This window comes from Styela clava, chromosome 7 (assembly GCF_964204865.1).
Source record: "Styela clava chromosome 7, kaStyClav1.hap1.2, whole genome shotgun sequence".
NCBI classification, from domain to species: domain Eukaryota; kingdom Metazoa; phylum Chordata; class Ascidiacea; order Stolidobranchia; family Styelidae; genus Styela; species Styela clava.
Genome location: NC_135256.1, coordinates 18308478 through 18322403, shown reverse-complemented (window position 1 = coordinate 18322403; position 13926 = coordinate 18308478).

Here is a 13926-nt window from a genome sequence, read left to right as displayed (position 1 = left end):
AGAGACAAAGTGCTAAGTCTTATCGATGTCGGTGTATTGCTAAAAAGCCTTAACCGATCTCACAATGCATCACATTTCGTAACAGTATGACTGAACGACTGATAACAACTAAATATCCACAGCCGATGAACTGTATAGCGATCCTTGTTTATTTAGAATGTGCATTAGTATTGCCAATTTCAGCTCTAGACATCATTAAATCATATCGCAGGCTTCGACGCACTCACTCCCTTTTCGTCTACCTCAAAAATCGCTCTGACAGATGATGTTTACCGGTCTTCAGAATTTGTAATACTGCTGTGTGATCCTTTATTAATATTCTTTAAATCCTCCCTCTTTGTGGTAATTTTTTCGTCAACGTCGCACGTCTCTGAATTGTGCGAATTTAGCATAGCGGGAAACACAGTGAAGGCGCGAACAACGCATAAGCCGATATTCATTTCGTCTGTATATCTCGGACCTACCGGGATTTGAAGTGAATAATTAAGACTTTCGCAGATTTGGAGTGAAAGGAAAAGAGCGAAAGTATTTAACCTGGGCCTAGATTGAATTTAATTCCAATGTGCCATTTATTCATAGCTTTTACATCGCAAATTCTTAATCTATCATAAGCTAAGCGGAGAAGAGAATGAAATCATTGCGACGCGTGTCTTTCTAAAATCAGTTCGGGTTGCATTACTACGTGGAATTTCGTTAATAGAAGTCGTTCCGCCTCAAGTTTGTATCGCACTGACCTTGAATTAATTGAACAATGAACGCTAATTTGTAAAAGTGACCTTTGAAACTAAAAATAGTCCATAATTTTATCAGTCTTTGGAATGATCCAATCACACAGCAGCACTTTCGTTCACTTGAGACCGACTAAATTTACTTAAGTTGCAATTTAAAATCAATAAAGACTTGCTGTACTTTGATTGCACTATCGAAAACCAATTTTAAAGTTCGCGATATAACAATCTACCCCTAGTGATGACAAAAACAATAAAACAAAGTATTTGAAATAAACTCTACCCGAATAAGTTTAAGAAAACAGATGAAGACTATTTTTGTAAATTTGGCATTATAGGATTTGTGAAATCACTGTTTATGTAAATTTTTACATAGTGAATTCAAATTAAAATAATCAATATCATCAAAATAAAAACACGAGAAGAAAATCTGAAAAAACGAAGCTCGGGATTCGGATATGAGCGTCATTAAACACATCTAACATGAAAATTTGAACAGATGCTCAGTGGTTATATTATCTATATAGAATGTCCTAAATAACGTGAAAAAACATCGCCATGGTGAAATAAAATGGAAATACATACATTATCATCAAATTATATTAGCGTTGCTTTATTGACAATCTTGACAATAATTACTACTAGCCGCGTCATATTGAAATGCTTGCTATGTTGAAATGCGCATTCCGTTGCTATCGGTAAAGCTATCTAGTCGAAAAACAGATCTCTCCATTCAAAGCCCTCTGACGACCCATGGAAGCGCTGGGCGACAAAAAAATATTAAATTATCATAAGCCGAATTTACCATAGTTGATTAGGCTTTTGTGACCAATGGTTTATAAAACAAAGTTTTCCTGCCAAATGAAACTCATGTCTGTTTTAACAAGAAAGTAATGTATAATTTCACTTTGACATACGACCAATAACATTGTTTAGTTTAGGCTGCCTTTGAATCGTTATGCTGTATACTTATATACGGTACAGGTATCAAAATTATGCACGTAGGAGAAATTAAAGTCTTTCTGTCTTAGCTAACACCTCAATCTAATTTTAAGCATTTGAAAGTATTTCCTAAATTTTTTACATTTGTTGTATACAAAATAAGAAAAAACTTCAAACGAGATACACAATAAGAAAACAGATTGTCAGGCTATTAATTATACTGTTGTATACCGGCAATACATATATGCACCAACACTTTACACACGTGGTCGCGCAACAGTAATTGAGACAATGGCGCACATTTTATCAAATATAATTATCATATCAATTAAATTGAACGTGTGTATATATCTTCGAGTCGCCACACCTCAAGTCGCACATAAATAAATAAAACTGTGAATAAAATATAACGTTAAGCTGGCAGAAATCCTGAACGACCTACTTTCTAAATAGCAAATAATAGACTAATAGCAAATCGTCATATTTGAAACGAGAGATTGCGCATCTGCGAAAGAAAAACCATTATGCTTAATTTGCGCGGCATCTGCTGTGTGCAAATTCGATGACATCCTCTCAACTCCCGCGAGTGTGTTTTGTCGTGTAATATCCCATTATGCAAATTAAATGTAAGGAAAATGGATTATATTGAAATGAACGAATTCTATTTTGATTCTGACCCTACCCACGGTGTACATGCAACAGGAACACGCGTTCAAAACCAATAAGAGTTTCCAGGTTTGTAAAAAACTATGAAAGATCTTCAAGTGTTTCACCTTTCAAATTCATGCCTGATAATTTGTGTATATTCGTTTGTCGAATTACCAATTCCGGTAGGTCTCTTATCGATGTCTATCAATTTGCTCTAATTCAAACATTTGCCGAACATTTTGTTGCTAATCTTTTTTTAAGGTAACCTTTTTATGCAACAATTATACAGACGGTCAATATGGTTTCGTGTTATTTAATATATTGGATAACTTTAAAAAATACCTCACTGGCTTGACTAAGTGAGGCAGCTCACAGTTACGATTCGTTTTTCCTTCATGTGGATGACCTAATTTCGAGTCCAGTATAAAATAATCTTTTTTATTGCTCACTTTATTCGTATTATCTACAGTGCCTCAACCAAACCATTCATAAAGGCGTATATAAATTTATGCCATGCTCTAGATATTACCGAGTGGAAACAAAGATTGGAAATGAAAATAATCTCTCGTATAAATTTACTGCTTGTCCTATTTCCTACTTAATATGTCATTTGTGAGTCAGAATATTTGTCTTCGTGCGCATTTCGATGCGAGTGTTTGTATCTAATAAACCGAACGAACACAATGATTCTATATTGAAAAATAAACAAATGTTTGGGTATTTTATCGCAACTATTCAAGATTAACCATTGACTCATTTTTGAAAGCTGAATACTCGTTCTTTTTACTCTTGAGAATTCTATTGGTCCGTAATTTTTCAATATCTTGTCTAATTTCGTTTGTCCTTGCCAGTCGCTTTGCTCGTGCCATGAACCTTGATGACATGCAAGTGAACAGACGGCGGAAAGTATAAATCAATTCACAATCAATGTTTATTGTAACGTGCGTGTTTCACAGTTTTTGCCATTGACGAAACAGACAGATATCGTGATGTATCCGACATACTATCACCGATTTCCCATTTGGTCTTGTATCGCCTATTAGGCGATTATATAAAGCATCCTTCATATTTACAACAAATATATAGGTGGCCCGTACTTACATTTTCGCCATTGTATTTCAACCAAATATGGATTTAAAATGAAATCGTCTATTGCCCAAGCCTAATCAAAGTATGCAAAACAAAATTACCTCAGCTATTTACAACTGGGTCCCTCTAATTACAAAATGACTTCTTCGCCCGTCCTAATCTTCGATCAAAGGCAAGGTCAAAATTCATTCGTTTATTTTAGTATCGACTTTCCGGCAATTTGTTTTTTTACGCCAGTTTTCATCTCTTTAGGAGACCGTATTCTCAGTTGAAACAAAAACATAGATATTTGTTACACCCGATTTTAAGTTGATATATTGAGTTTCATACATATAAAGCTGTACACATCCCTACATCGACATAGTATTTTTATTTATACGACCAACAATTTTATTGTACCTACATGTTCCACACATCTGCGTTTTTTATATTAGTCCATGGTCCAAGATCGTTATTTTGCTTCTTGTTTGCTGTTTCATATGTACAACGCCAGCATCATATTTCAAAAAATACTTAACTTTCATATAGCGCGATCGAAGGATTGATCGGTCGTTAGAAACTACAATTTTCCAAAATCCCATATCATTATTACCCATTTCTATCATTCAATATAAATTAGATAGGGAATATTTTCACCTCGGTTGGCGTATAGAGTGATACCAAGTTCACGGCAGAACCATCATCGTTAGGGACATGCAAGCGCCACAACAGCTAAATAGGACATGGTGGTCCGAACCCAGGCCCGCGGCTTCATTATCCGTGGTTCTCGTCACATTCGTTGGTATAGATAACAATTAGTGGTCTCATTCTGCTGAATCTGCTCCAAATTTCGCATGTGCATTCATCATATCATCACTCGGATGAATTATGTCGTATAATTGGCGAGGTATTAATTAATCAGTGATGGGACACGCGGTGTCGCTATTGAGTTCGGAGCGAAGGATACACGCCGCTAGATCGATAAGTCGGCGCTCTCTGACCGGTATCTCGATTGCATATTGTTTCGTCATAAAAATAACTTGAAAAATCTTTGTTACATCACCAATGTCATTGAATTGAATAGTGTTATTATGACTAACTTAGTCAGTCAATAGACAGAAGTGATGTTGATATGGTACTGGAGTCCCTGCCGCATTGTATTTTTGTAACCAGCTTTAAACTGTAACACAAAAATTGTTGCCCGTATGTCAGAAAATATCCTTTAATGCCCCACAGTTGTCAAAATTTAGTAATCAATCATTTCACAGTGGAAGTCGGACAACCTTGGACTACGATAAATAGGCCATTGGTAAAACAATTATACATAAAAAGAACTTCTATGACATGGAAACACTTATTCTAGCAAAGCGAATCAATTTAATATACGCGTTATTAACAGCAACAATCACAATAGGAGGAATAATGAATGAATAATCAACAATGCTTCGCGCTGAATCTGCAAAGATTAAAGTCAGATCACGTGGCAGGGGCCGGTATTGTGAATATATTGTATAATTACTGATTTCCGGATTTCATTACATTAATTTCTTTGTTAAAATGCCTTGAATTATGGATTAATTAATTGTGAATGCAGTTAGAGTGCGTAATCTGGCTATTGTAAAATAAATATTAAATACGCAATGAATTGGGTCATAACAACAATAACAAAAAGATGTTAAGTAATGCTGTTAGTGAGAAATATGTAACATTATACAAAAATAATAATTTAATTGGAGCGAGTTTTTCCGACTAAAAATTAAAAAAAAACATACGATATGCTGTAGTCATGATAAAATATGAATATCTGATAAATACATATTCATGATGGAATCATCGTATTTTCCAATACGAACCTTAATTAATAAGAAAATCATCAATAACCAAACCAATCGAATCTAATCTGAAAAAAATTGCCATTGATTGTTTACTCCCTACTGTACTTTCAATTTGCTATGGGCCGAATCCCATATAAAAATATAGTACGTTGGATTTTAAGAAGTCTCCCTCCATGCCTTGCCCTTTTTAACGCCGCAAGTTAAGAAACTTAAAACATATAAAAGTTTACCATTAGAAGATTTTTAATGAGTTACATCTAAATCAAACACCCATGAGCTTCATCTTTCGACCCCCCCCCCCCCTCCCGATTTTCGCGTGCTATTTTTGTGATTAATTCTTCACGCCCCAAGACCGTTGGGCTCACAACATTAACTCCGACTCTGGCAACCTATTATGAATCCCACGAGATCAAAATTTTGACTGAAATCTAAAATGAGATATCGATCAAAGATATAGATTCAACTTGATATGTAATGTAATTTGTGTATTGGTGACGAAAATTAGTCAATACAATGACGGGAGTTTGATATGTACGAGGGAAAATACCAGGCAAAATACAAAATAATAAAGTCAGCAGATTCCCCTGGGAAGAAGTAGATTGTCAATTTCATTGTATGGCATGGCATTCTCCAGTCACATCTGGCACTTCTAAATCTCTACTTCAGTAAAATAATATTCATTAAAGTTTTAGTATGAGACTGCAGAACCACAACAAAAACACGGCTTGATCTATATAAGCAATGAACATTATGACACAAAGATTCAAGTGTTATATTATTCGCTTAAAATCACAGCAAGTGGTTCATTTAAAATCGTCATGGGGTGTGACGTCACAAAGGACGCGTGATCAGTGATTGTTGTCATAGTTGCTGTTATTCCTGCAACAAATGAGACTCTAAAACGAAAAACAACATAACTAATTGACAATGATGAACAGTATATTCAAAACAAATTTTGTATTTTATAGCATTCTAAATAATTCCAATGAATTCAGTTTTCACTTGCATCGTTACGGTCAGAGTTACGCTTTAGTTGACTCTGGAAAACGTTTTCTCTATATGACGACAGTTCATCCACCCTAAGAAATCTATTGACGTAATAATTTTTATTGGACACGAAATGTACATAGGGATCGTTTTGTTATTATTATGTTGTTGTTCATGTTGGTATTTTTCTTCTTATCGTTAGGAAAAAATCCCAATTCTCATAAACTATACTGGACATATTGCGTTAAAATTTTCATTGTCTTTTTCGCTAGAAGTCTATTACTTTCATTTATTTCAAAAATTTCTGTGCGCTCTATGGGATTCGTTTTTGTGTGCGACGACATCATGCATAATTGCGCACCTTGTGGCGGTTCCGCGATCGCGTTAAACGTGAACACTACTGTGCCGGTAGGGATTGCCTACCTGTACTACTTCGTTCTGGCTTTCGTGTACTTATATTTGAGCATCGATCTTTTGTTTATTTATCTTCAAATTTCGTTGAACTATTTCATTGAGGGTTATATGAGCTCAGTCAGTTATTCTTCTAACTTGGGCGTGAAATTATGAAATTACTATAATCAATAATCGTCGAAGACCATAAGCAGGGCAAAAATAAGCATTTTTGTCGACACATTAAAATTGTAGATGCATATGTAAGACCGTTCTTAATAAATTATTTCTCGTAAGTTATTTATTGTAAGTTTTCCTTAATATTCATATAATGTATATTCATATAAGATAATTCGTGCTCCGGAGCGTGCCGTGACAAACCGGGTGTGCCTTGAGCTGGAAGCAACGTTTACCAATCGGAGAGGAATTTTGCTTTGTATTTGCTGTAGTATAATTATTATCTTTAATTTTTTAATATTATTGAACACGAAGTAAGCGGGTCGATCGTCTTGTTATTATTATGTTGTTTCGAAAAATCGCTTTTTTCTTCAACTACTGGACTAATTACTTTGAAATCTTCAGAGGTTGTTGTCACTAGAAAGCTATTACTTTTATTCATTTCAAAATTACCTGTAGGGTTTATGGGATTCGTGTTTCACTTCGAAGTTTTGTGTAAAGACGTCATCAAAATTAAAAATTGCTCGCCGTGGTTCCGTGATCACATCTCGATGATCTGGTTGTCTGAATACCGATCCTGTGAAAGATTCGATACCGCATCGTCTTGGTCTTCGTGTCTATATATTTGAGCATTGCTATCATGTTAATATTATTATTGTAATACTCAGTGGCGGCGCGTCAATAGGGCCAACCGGGGCAATGCCCCGTTTTTTTTTTCGGTATAATAAAGAATATACGAAAAATACCTCAATATCGGTTGCACAGACTGTCTACACTAGCCATATTCTCCCGACATGGTTCATTTTTCGCTCGCAAAGCCTTCGCCGAACGTCGACGGGGCGACGCCGATTTTGCCCCGGTTGCTCATTGTATATCGTATTCTCTCTTTTATCTTCCACTCGCCGCGTTTTTCTCGTTTGTTTTCTGTTTCTTTTACTAAATCATCGGGGCCGATCGGGGCTAGCCCCGAAATTATGACGACACAATGCCGACGTTTCTTACAACAACGTGTTGACATATTCACGCATTCCTTCTCGTTCGTTGGTTGCTTGAAGAGTTGATAGTTTCCTCGCCTTCGTTTTTGTCGCTTGTTTCGCTATTTGAATCAGTTAGAGACCTTTAGTCCATTTGCTTTCGATTTTCCACATTCCTTTTGAGCTTCTCACTTCTTTCCGGCTTCGCATTTCTTAGCCTTAGACCTCATAATGAATAAGGTTGATGCACTACTTCTCACTCCGTTTTCGCAGCTGCCGCTGGAACAAAAATTAGAGGTACAACGTCTTGGGCCTTATCAACCAAAAAATTGTTCACTGAAACAATCCCATGACGGAGGAAAGCGTCGGCGTACATTCTGCGCAGAAACTTGGCATAAAAAACACGAATGGTTGTGTTACAGTGAGGACAAAAATGCACTTTTTTGTTTTTATTGCCTACTTTTTGCTACCGCCCGTGACTCACGTTGGTGTAAATTTGGTTTTAGAGATCTTAAACATCTTTCCGAGTGTGCCAGGAATCATCAATCTTCTATGGAGCATCTGGACAATGCAGTAAAATACCGAACATTCGGAAATGTTAATATTGCAGCACAGTTGGATGAAGGACGCGCGGTTTCTGTTCGTCGGCACAACCAAAACGTCGAGAAAAACCGCCATGTTCTTGGTCGATTGATAGATGTTTTGAAGTTCATTGGTTGTCACGAGCTGTCCCTCCGTGGGCACGATGAACGGGCTGGCTCTTCTAATAGAAGGGTATTTTTGGATATGGTGGAATACACCGCATCCCTAGATACAGTATTGAGAGATCATCTTGATGCCGCAACTGTTTCGAAAGGGACATCTAAGGATATCCAAAATGATTTGCTCGACTCAATGTATAAAATTTATTTACAACATTTGGCTCTGGAAATTGAGAATTGCCAGTTCCTTTCGATTCAGTTTGACGAGACAACTGACATCACGTGCGTTTCCCAAGTGCCTGTGATTTTACGGTTTGTGAAAGATGGTAAACCTACCGAGAGATTTCACAGCTTCGTACCAATCGTTGATCGCACGGCTTGCGGAATATCGGCTGTACTGAAAGAAGTGTTACAGCCTTACAACGCGAAGTCAAAATTGATAGCTCAAACTTATGACGGCGCGGCAGTCATGAGTGGGTCGAAACATGGTGTTCAAGTTCATATAAAAGAAGATTTTCCTCATGCGCATTTTTTACATTGTTATGCACACCAATTTAACCTCGTTATTGAAAATATGTGTCTTGATACCCCTTTCGTCCGTATCTTTTTTGCAAATGTTTCGGGGTTTTCTTCATTTTTTTCCGTTTCGTCTAAGCGCTCTGACCTCCTTCGCCAGATATGTAGCCGCCGTCTCCCAGCTTGTGCACCAACACGTTGGAACTTCCAATCACGCGTGGTGCAGGGCGTGTCCGAAATTAGGTCTGAGCTCATTGAGTGTTTCAATGGCATTCAGAGCTCTCCGGTTTGGGACGAACGCTCTGTGAGGGAGGCGGCAGGTCTAAAGCGTCTGCTAGAAGATGGTGAGTTTTCATTTTTTCTCGCTTTTTTCTCCACAATATTCTATCACGTGGTTGTATTATACGGCGCATTGCAGTCAAGGCTAATGGATGGAGCGTCTGTGCAGTCGTGTATTTCAGACTTCTGCGATGCTGTATCTCGTATCCGGGAAACAATAAAATACGAAGACACATGGAGTGCTTCTTTACGCAGCGGGCAAACAACGCAGCGTTTGATTTTGTCTGCAAAGGAATGCTGTGACATTCTGGTGAATCAAATAGGCGATCGTCTGCGCACTGAACACCTTGCCGCGTTCTCTTTGATGAACCCCAGAAATTTTTCAAAATTTGCACGTCAATTTCCCATCCATTTGTTGGCTACTGTCTCCAAATTTTACCCCATGATAAACGTGGGTAAATTGGAAAATGAATTGCGATGTATATACACCAATCAAACTTTTTTGGACATCACATCAACTTGCGCGCTCTATGGGTTCCTCATAGATAACACTCTAGTAACTACCTTTGCGGCGTCTGCAAAATTTCTGGACCTCATTTTGACGACGCCTATTTCTTCCGCCGACGCAGAGCGAACATTCAGCACGCTGAAGCGTATTAAAACGTATCTCAGAAACACAATGAAGCAAGATAGATTAAATTCCTTGGCTGTTTTATCCATTCACAGAGACGTTATTTCTGGGATGCATGACTTTAATCAGCGCGTTATTGAGCCTTTTGCTTCCAAGAAACCGCGGCGTGTTGCATATATGTTCAAGCAGTAGAAGTCTAGCAGCATATATATCTATTAGTGAGCGACGCATGTCCTTATCTTTGCATTAACTTTCCTTTCTTCACAGTAACGTTTTAAACCTTATTTTAGGTTTTGTCTGCTTTCCCGAAGTTTCTGTTAATATGTCATTGTATTTATCTGGGTAAATATTGCCTTTCCTTTTGAAAGAGGTTTCAAAATAAACTATGTCTATATTTATTAATCCCTTGGACCGGTTTTAAAGACACTTTCTTATCGTTAAAAATTGTCGCTTTTGCCGATTGGTTGTTACTGATGGAATGGTTTTTATACTCATAAAATGATGGGAGAACTTACAGCGCTCATCCTGTCCCCGTAGATGGGGGTGACTTGGTCCCGCAGTAGCTTGCCCCGGTTGTCAAAATGACCACGCGCCGCCACTGGTAATACCTATTTGTGCACACAATAAAAACTACTTAAACTGTGCAAAAACGGGAAAACGACTCACGCATACCATTACCAAGGGATCTTTTAAAGATTGAATGAATAAAGTAGTTATATATGCACACTCGGAGAAGAATAAAGAGTTGCAAAATAGGAAAAGGGGTGAATTTCATATAAAGGATAGGAACCATTGAGCTTAACGGTTGGTCTGCACTGGTAGAGCTAGCATACAAACATTGCATATAGTATTGTTTACACTGAGAAGAAGAAAAATACGTATAAAGTCGAGAGAGACAAGATAAACACATAAAAGCTTTACGTGGTAAGGCGGTTTATACAATGTAAAATCAAATAACCTCATGCCTGTATTGCCGAATGGCGACCACTATATGCTGACAAAGAGCTGTGTCCGTACATGCGACACGGAAGTGTCGTGGGTCAAGACGCGAATGTGAAGTTAAACCATCAACGATAACACAACAAATGGTCGTATAAGATTTATAAGAAGTCTTATAAGTACTAAGTAGTAGTGGTGAGAATCGAAATATAATATCACCCTATTTGAGAATCACGGGAATTAGAACGGCCCATCGAATATTGACGCCAGGTTCCGGTAAGGTTAGATGCTAATAACAATCCTCTCTATAGCACTGTTTCTCGTACAATGCGTCTGTCTACCTCTACAATAACACCTCTTCGGCATTCTAGAAATTTAGTCCATGCAATGCTATTCCTACACTTAAAATTCAAACAACAAAAAAATTTCGCGTTTTTTTGTTTATTTCCTACCATCCAAAAATGAACATGTTAGAATGCCCTCATGTGACGTCACAAGTTTCAGTCCCCCTCGTAGAGCCCCCAAATGACATTTGGGGCCTATTTTTTTTTTGATTATAATATAGAAATATTGAATATTTTTTTTGCGAGCCAACCAAATGAATATGTGCTTTATCTATATATAAAATATATTTGCAGAATATATAAAAGATACGACTTGCACGGCAATTCATTTCACCTTCACTTATTACGCAAAATATTTGAAGGGACTGGTCAGTCATGACTGCAAGCAATTGCGAACATTTTAAGCTGAACAATACTATTTTTCATAAAATGAATCCAGTTCGTGCATTTTTGCAAATAAGCTAACTCATTATAAAAATCAATAGTTGCACTTTTTATCAGCATGGACTGAGAAATATACCGTATGAAAACTCCTACAAATTATCAGAATTTTATTGATCAATATGGAATTAAACAGATGCAAGAACAGAAAAATCGTTCAGTGTCAAATCGGGTTACATATACGCAGCCCGCCCCATTAATTAATTCAGATATTTCAGAGAAAATCCATGTAAAATACAATAAAATTTACTTCCATTCTTTGTAGTGTACAACAAGTCTCCGAATATTTCCGAAACAAGTTTTATTTTTAAGTAATTTTTACTCTAGTTTAACCTAAAAACACATGCAACTAGAATATTATCGTTTGGCAAAATATATTCGACTTCCCTGGGGAATTCGAACCTCTCTAGTCCATTTTTACAGATGCATGATTCTCAACTATGAACAAAATTTAAGCATGTAAGTCAGTAAATGATATGGGTTTTTGATACCAAAATGCTTCGATATACTTTGACCCTATTCAGTTGAAAACAAACAAACGTATACTAGTAGTATAACCTTGGGCAATAATATAAAAGGTGGTTAGCGGCGAACTCATCTCGAAAGTCCCCATATATGAAACGGCAATATTATACATTCAAAATTACATATTGCAAGTAAGACTTCTGAAATCTGTTTGCACCAAATGATTGACGTGTTAGACTATTTTGCAACCACGAAGTTTTCACTTTGTACAGCGTTACTCTTATCTTGACACCATCAAAGGCATACGGTGAAATTTGAAGAATCAAAAGATTAATATTTAAATGTAATAATTCCTCATAAAACATACATAATTTATGTATTGAATGAGAGAGCGAACCACTGTAATGTAACATAAAATATGAATATACAATATATAATAATCCCTTTTATTACTGTATAAGGAGGACTTGCCGAATTTCAGATATAGATAATGTAACTCTCTAATAATTTGATATATTCTATATTCAAATAATTTATAATATACAAATTTTCGCTTAGTTTTGTCACTCATCACGAAAAACAGTTCCAAGTTTAATTTGAGAACTCAAATTAACATCACGTAGCAAATATTAATCATTGCTTGAGATAAGATAATTCGAACGGGAAAAATAGTGAAAGACGTAATAATAAATACCGGTGGTTTTAAAGCTGAACTTTTAGTTAGGTATGGAAACAATATTACAGGCTATTCATTAAAGGCTGGTTGGTATTTTGCGGTAGTGGTATTGGTTAATTGCCCATGAGATTTCAGGATAAACAAATGGATAGTTTAGTATAGATAGCATACAAATATTGAATATATACAAATTGATAAAGAGGGAAATATAATAACATATCTGAGATATTTTTACTCAATGTGTGGACTTAGTGTGCTACATTTCTACCAATGTGGACCCATAATCGTATGTGGGTACACGAAAATGTATCTATATGAAACTCGAAAGCAAGTTAAAAAAAACTGCAACTCAAATAATTAAATAATGTTTATCGTGTTTCTAGGCACGTGCAATTTGTTCGGAATAAAGCAAAATTGCACGAACACTCATGTTTTTGAAATGCTGACTCTTGTATGCGACTGTAGTTTTTCTGAAAATGGCTTTTTGCCAGAATGTAATTTATTGGAACGTATACTTTCAAGATGATGTGATCTACCGAAAACTGATTTTTACAAAAATATAAACTTACGGGAACAATATTTTGTGCAAATATACTTTTGGAGGAAAAAAAAAATATTGGAATGTGATTTTGCGAGAATGTAGTTTTTTAAAAGAATCAAAATCTGGGGATGCATTCCTTTTCAGACGACACGAAGTAAATGCCGATTGCAGTATTAAGAGTATGCAATATACCTAAGGCTTGGTTAAAGATATAAGGGAAACAATTTTTACAAACATCGTTCCAGTGTATCGACGAGCTTACGGTTCTGAATATAGCCCGCTCTTTAATATACATCTTTTTCCTTTTAGGATATTGCGCTGGTCTCACCGAACCGTATACAGTAGTTCAACTAATCACACAAACGATTCGAATTGTCGTGATAAATTAATGACAAAAACTGAAATATCGAGAAACATGTACCGAAATTTGCCTGAACCGGCCGGAAATACATTCTCTCGTTTTGAAATTCGACCTTTGAACGAGAGAGAACTCGACCGACTCGCAAAGATTCCCCTCTCTGGTCAACATAAAACGGTTGGTATAAGTCCTACAGTCAGTCGACAATTTCAGAGGTCTGAGCGATAACCAATATCGAATGCTGATCTAAACAAGGAACTGTGAATTGGATTGCGAATTTATAAGT